Here is a 6000-nt window from a genome sequence, read left to right on the forward strand (position 1 = left end):
AAGAAATCGCGCCGGCGCACACCAACAAAATTAAAAGTGGTAACTTTAAGTTAAACCAAAATAAAGTGGCAAGAAAAAAAAAACCCTAAACGACGATAAGATCTCAGGAGAGACAAGATTGCAAGATCAATCCTGATATTCATCCAGGCGGTATATATCTTCCCTGTGTGACGCTCTTAACCCCTCAATTATGCACTTGTGGCTATATTTTTTTATCTAGTATGCCGCCGCTACCAAGGTGCCTCTCTATGAAAGCGATGGCAAGCAGGATTTTCGCATCATGTATTGCTGTTTCAAGAAAAGCACGGTGGCACCTCGCCATTTCTTATTGAAGATATACAATGCACTGTAAACAGGGTCTTCAACGAGGCGGAACGGTCTGAAGAACGCGCGGCCGCCTCGATTCAGGTATGCAAATTTATGTAGTCAGCTCCATGATATCGACTGTTTCATTAGGTTCAACAAAAAGTGTAGCTGCTCGCCTTCCTGGTAAAAAGGAGTACAGTGAAAAAAAAAAGAAAAATCGACGGTATTAACGCATTCCCACGCACTAGACGCCCCAGTGTGTTGTCTCAAGGTCATAGGTCCGATTACTAGGTAACATGGACTAGTTTACCCAAAGAATCTGGGCCCGTATTCACAAAAACGTTCTAGCGCAAAGACTGCATATACCAGCTAATCGCCATGTTGGACATATCATTAGTGAATGCAACCGGCGAATGGCGAAGAGCACTTACGAACAAAAAGCTTTCTGAATTCGGCCTCAGAACGTGTTTAACTTTAATCAGAGCTTTAACCGTAACACTATTAAGAGTTATGTCAACACTATTGTTGTTCACGGTGAACACTTTCATTATTGTGATTTAAGCTCCTGATAACGTGTACTGTGTACCAACTTACACGTTAAACTCGTGCTCGTGACAGATACCATATTTATGTTCATAACAGGCACCGCTCTTACAACACTACGGCTCTGGGGTCCCAGATTTAAGCGCATGTCTGTAGTTCATTTTACGGAATAAAATTTATTCGTAGAAAGAAAAATGGCGTGAAATTATTTTTGATATTTTAACTTCATATTCCAGTTCTCCTTAGAGCGCTTGGTATAAGTCATCTCCGCCGACCAAAACCACGCTGTATGATCAGAGTTAGAAACTGTTCACGTTTAAAAGAATACCTAAATGCCTGTATTTTATCGAACGTGAGCAGATACTTTTTAGTGAAGGAATGCTTCAAGCGAGAAAGAATCTGCCCTATTACGTTGTAGTTATAATATCAGCCGAAGTGCCGTGTACGCCTGTCCCGTACGTGCCGTGTACGCCAGCACCCGATCGACTCAGCGCACACACACACACACACACACACACACACACACACACACACACACACACATATATATATATATATATATATATATATATATATATATATATATATATAGAAAATGGTGTAAGAAAACTTTTATTTTCTCTAACGGTAAGCCGAATGAGGACCCGGTTAAGAAAACAAAATAATTCATTATAATCTTAACTGTCTATGAAATGAATCCCTCTGCATAATATTCTGAAACACCGACAAGAAGTTGATACTTCCCGCTTTATAACGAAAATATTTTCAGACTGAAGATCACGAGAAGCGGCGGTACTCTCTTCTATTGCTTGAAAATGATGATAGTGTTTTTTTTTATGGCGGAATGCGTTCATTGTTAGTAAATGCCCAATAATAAAATCGCACTCTAGAGGCCACCCAAAAATGCAGCGCCATTAGATTTACCGTTGGTGCACCTGCACGGACATATTTTAGAGAAATAAGATATCATACAGACACCAAGTGCAGTGTTTCAGCATAGTTGCGAAAGCAGTTTGTAGACAAAAATTGGGGTTAGTAAGAAGCTGCTACGCTCTTAGGAATTGGCGCGAAAGAAAAAAGGCGGGGAAGGAAGGTGAGAGGGGGAGATAAAGACCAAGAGGGATGCCCGTTTTTTTTTTTTTGGCTTATTGTCGCTACAGCCTTTACAAACTAGGTCGCATTCTGTTGTGGCGTTGAACTTGCAGCAATATTGTAGATCTTAGCAAATACGTAAGAAGTCTTAAGTGCTGCGCGGCTATCAAAGGTAACCATTTCAGGCCACTTCGCGTGGAGTAACCATTGGTAATGTGCAGGATGGGATTAAAGCTAAAGGTAAATTGCCCTATTCAACGTCCGAAACATGCACAGTTGATCATGACAGACGCCCTGCGGGTTAAGTTGAACCACCCGCGGTTTCTTAACGTGTACCCAGATCAACTACTCGAGCAATTTCACCCTCTTGAAATGCGACGGCTGTGGCCAGGAATTGAACCGACTTTTTCATCAGCTATTCTTGATTCTCGCTTGCGGGGCTCTTGTCAGGAAATCGATCTGCTAACAAGAACAAAACCAACATCATGCTGCTGTAACTGCTAGTCCAGGTCCTTGCGTTTTACTTTAACACACAGTTTCTCGGCGGTGTATTTGCGGTTGGAAACGGTTGGAGCTCGTTGCTATTTTAAGTTTTTTAGCGATAGGCCAAGCGCATTTCACTGAGAAGACCAATATCTGCACATACTTAATGGCGACGCGATAGTCTCACCTTGCGGCTCAACGGAGTCTTCTTCGGCTTAACGGCAGCGGCGGCGAGCAGCTTCCCTGCCTCTTCCGAGTCGGTCGCGATGGTGGGGTTCGGCGGTGCGGTAACTGGGTATCGAACGTGCGCCGTGGCTACCGCGGCGAGAGTCAAGATGACAGTCATGAACAGGGCCAACAGCGCGCATCCCAGAGTGGGAGCCCAGGCAATGACGTCGTCAGAGGCGCCATCTTGTTTGTCGTCCTTCACTATGCACGAGGGACGGAAGGTTTGCAATCCTTGTGAAATAATCAGCGATAAAATCAAGTTCCCTCTAATGGACGACAAAACACGCGAAAGTTCGAGCCACAGGCTGAAAAAAATTTGATTGTATTGCGTGTAAATTCAATTAAAATAGCCGGCCATGAAATTCCTAACGTAAAGGAAAATGGTGGCAAGTTGAGATGTTTGTAAATAGTCCATGGTTACTTGTTAGCCGCAAAAGCAGGCATACACTCTAAGCGATGTACACACTATAGGTGCCTCTAAGCAGTTGTAACCTTTATTGTAGAAGTCTCTTGGCAATTTGGCAAAGATTTCAAGGCTTTAGTTCATGGTTTAAACGCTACAATAGACGGTAATTCATCAACAGCACAGTGCATCTTCACAGGTACATTCACTGCCACCGCTATGTTACCTATAGAGGCAACCTTTATATTGCAATCATAACCTCTATTTGTCGCGAGGGTGAGAGAAAAGCGCCGCCGTTCAATAGCACAAAAGACGCTTTACGCGCAAGAAACGCCGCATCGGTCGGGAGTTCAGAACGACGGAACCATTGTGCGCAACTCTGGATTTAATTTGGGTATTCTTGCGCATTTGTGAACCTTCTTTGCGCACCGGTGAACTTTAACAGACCCCCCCCCCCCTCCAGCAGAACAAGGTGCGTATCATTTTGTACTTCAAAAGAAGTTAGCCAGGTGTGCTAAACAAACTGCGAATCTCTTCTAAACGTATTGAAACGTTGGGAACCTAATTTGCGTATTCCAGGCCACTATGGCGGCGATGACCCAGAGGGATGTGTTTGGTGCGGTTGGGGCCGGTGCAAGCAAGACAAGTTTGAATGTACGTGTTATCCCTTCGAAGCTCGCCCGCTTTGCACTTAAACGTCGCACATCAATTTTCACATTGTCAACATACACCAACAGTACACGGAAACCTCAACCTATTCCGGTATGGTATATAGACAATTCAAATTATCTGATGGGCCGCTGATAAAATCTCTATTTTTTCTACTGCGTGTGGCCACGGGTCGGGAGAATTGGGCATGGGTTGCAATCTAAGCTTGCCTTTGGCGTTGCATCGATCCGTCATTTGCGCGATGTTTCTTATCAAATATCGATTTATGTTTTTCACATTCTTCGGGATTTTTACAATTAGCCGAGTTGGGTCACCGGAGTTATTTAATCATCAATTCTTGCCAGGTGATGACGTTGCGAGCACAGTGGTGGCATTTCGCTGCCACAGCGAGCATGATCGAAGTTTGATTGGCGTGGGCCTTCCGCGAATTTACTCTCTTAGTGCGTGCGAGTTTTATGGGATTAGGAAAGATAAGGTTATGAATGCGCTACCTTGTGAATTTCGGCAATAGTCATTTGATAGTGGCAGTTTACTTAATATTAAACAGAAGCTTTCCTTTCTCTTTTTTTATGTATGGTTTTGGTATATCACTGTACTTCGCACTTCGTGTGTATATGACACTTCTGGCTCCCTTTTAGCGTGTTTCAACAAGCGTGTTCATGTTTTATGACAATATTGCTTATTTATTGATTTATTTGTTATGTATTTATGTATATAATATTTAGTTGCAATAAATACCCTCAAATATCTATGCCAACTGGCTGGACACAAACAAGGAAATGTTATTTGCCGTCGCTTGGAGATATTGAGATTATTTTTTGCATTCCGCCTACTCGCGTAACTAATTTTATTTAATAATAAGCTTCTCAAATATCCTAATTATAGAAAAAGTGTAAATGAGAACATTGTAGGGCAGCATGAAAAAATCCAGATACAGCTTTCTGTTGCTCAATACGTGCAACATAAAAGTGTGTTTCCGAGTGCGAAAGAAGCCCATGAATATACGTGATGTTACTCGAGTGCTCAGTCGCGCGCAATGTTGCGTTTACTCGCGGGCTTCTTTCACGCTCGGAAAAACACTTTCATGGGGCACTTATTGAGCAACAGAAAGATGTATCGGGAGATTTTCACGTTGCTCTACAATGTTATCATTAACAAGTTTCAACTAGTTATAAAAATGTCACAGCTTCGCCCTAAGGGCGAAGCAATGAATGCGATAGCAACACAGCAATGTCATACGAAGTAAGGTGAGCGGCTTTGGTAGCAATATGAATTGTAGTAAACATGAGCTGATTAAGTAAGCAGGTGTGCTGCGGCGTAAGTAGACCGACATGAAGAGACACTCGATGACCACGAGACGGCGCGTGTGAAACGGTGGTGTTGATGAGAAGCGCTTCCCGTGGGCAGCGCGTGCGAAGGGACACACCTGTATCGCTGCACTGCCGATCCGGGCAGCATTGCATGTGTAGCGTGCGTTGGAAAATGTGGCCCGAGTATTAGTAACTGAATGAACAAGCGTGGTGTGAGCGCGCACAAACAAACATGAATAGGTCACACTGAATGACTGCAGACAACGACTGTCAAAACGCTGGCAGCAAGCCCATACGCCGCAGCGGCAATGGTACGTGCGCTCTATCGCTTCAACGGAAACTGAGCGGCGAATGCATGGCGCATAAAGGTCAGAGCCGTGGGGAGATAAGAGACGGTGCGGGCGGAGCGACGAGCGTGGTTGTTGGCAGAGTAAAAGTGCGCCCCCCTCCCCCCCTCAGCTCCCTCCGGCGCTGGCTTCCCGCTTCCTTGCTTGCGCGTGGGAGATTGAGTGCGTTCGCTCTCCGTGATAGCGTGCGTCCCCGCACGCTTCCGCTCGGGCATACGGCGCGCGGCGAAGCTTTTATCTATAGGGAACGTCACGGCGACGGCGACGGCGATGGCGACGCCGACGGCAGAAATCCGGTTGAAGTGTCCATATAATTGCTATCGCAATAATATTTGCGAAGTTGATTATTCATTAAAGCTGATTACGTAATTACGCGGAATGCAAAAAAATATTCATGGTATGTCAAAGCGACGGCAAGCAACATTAGCTTGGTTCTGTCGAGCTACGTGGCATTTGCATATTTTTAAAATTTCGCTTAAGTTACGTGGGGCACACACAGATATGGAGAGATAACTGCGTGTGTCTGTGTGTGCGTGGATATGCGCCTAAATGATGTGAAATGACAATAAACGAGTAGTAATTGTTTCACGAATTAGTAAAAATTGCAGGAATCGTTATT

The sequence above is a fragment of the Dermacentor silvarum genome, chromosome 4 (assembly GCF_013339745.2).
Source record: "Dermacentor silvarum isolate Dsil-2018 chromosome 4, BIME_Dsil_1.4, whole genome shotgun sequence".
NCBI classification, from domain to species: domain Eukaryota; kingdom Metazoa; phylum Arthropoda; class Arachnida; order Ixodida; family Ixodidae; genus Dermacentor; species Dermacentor silvarum.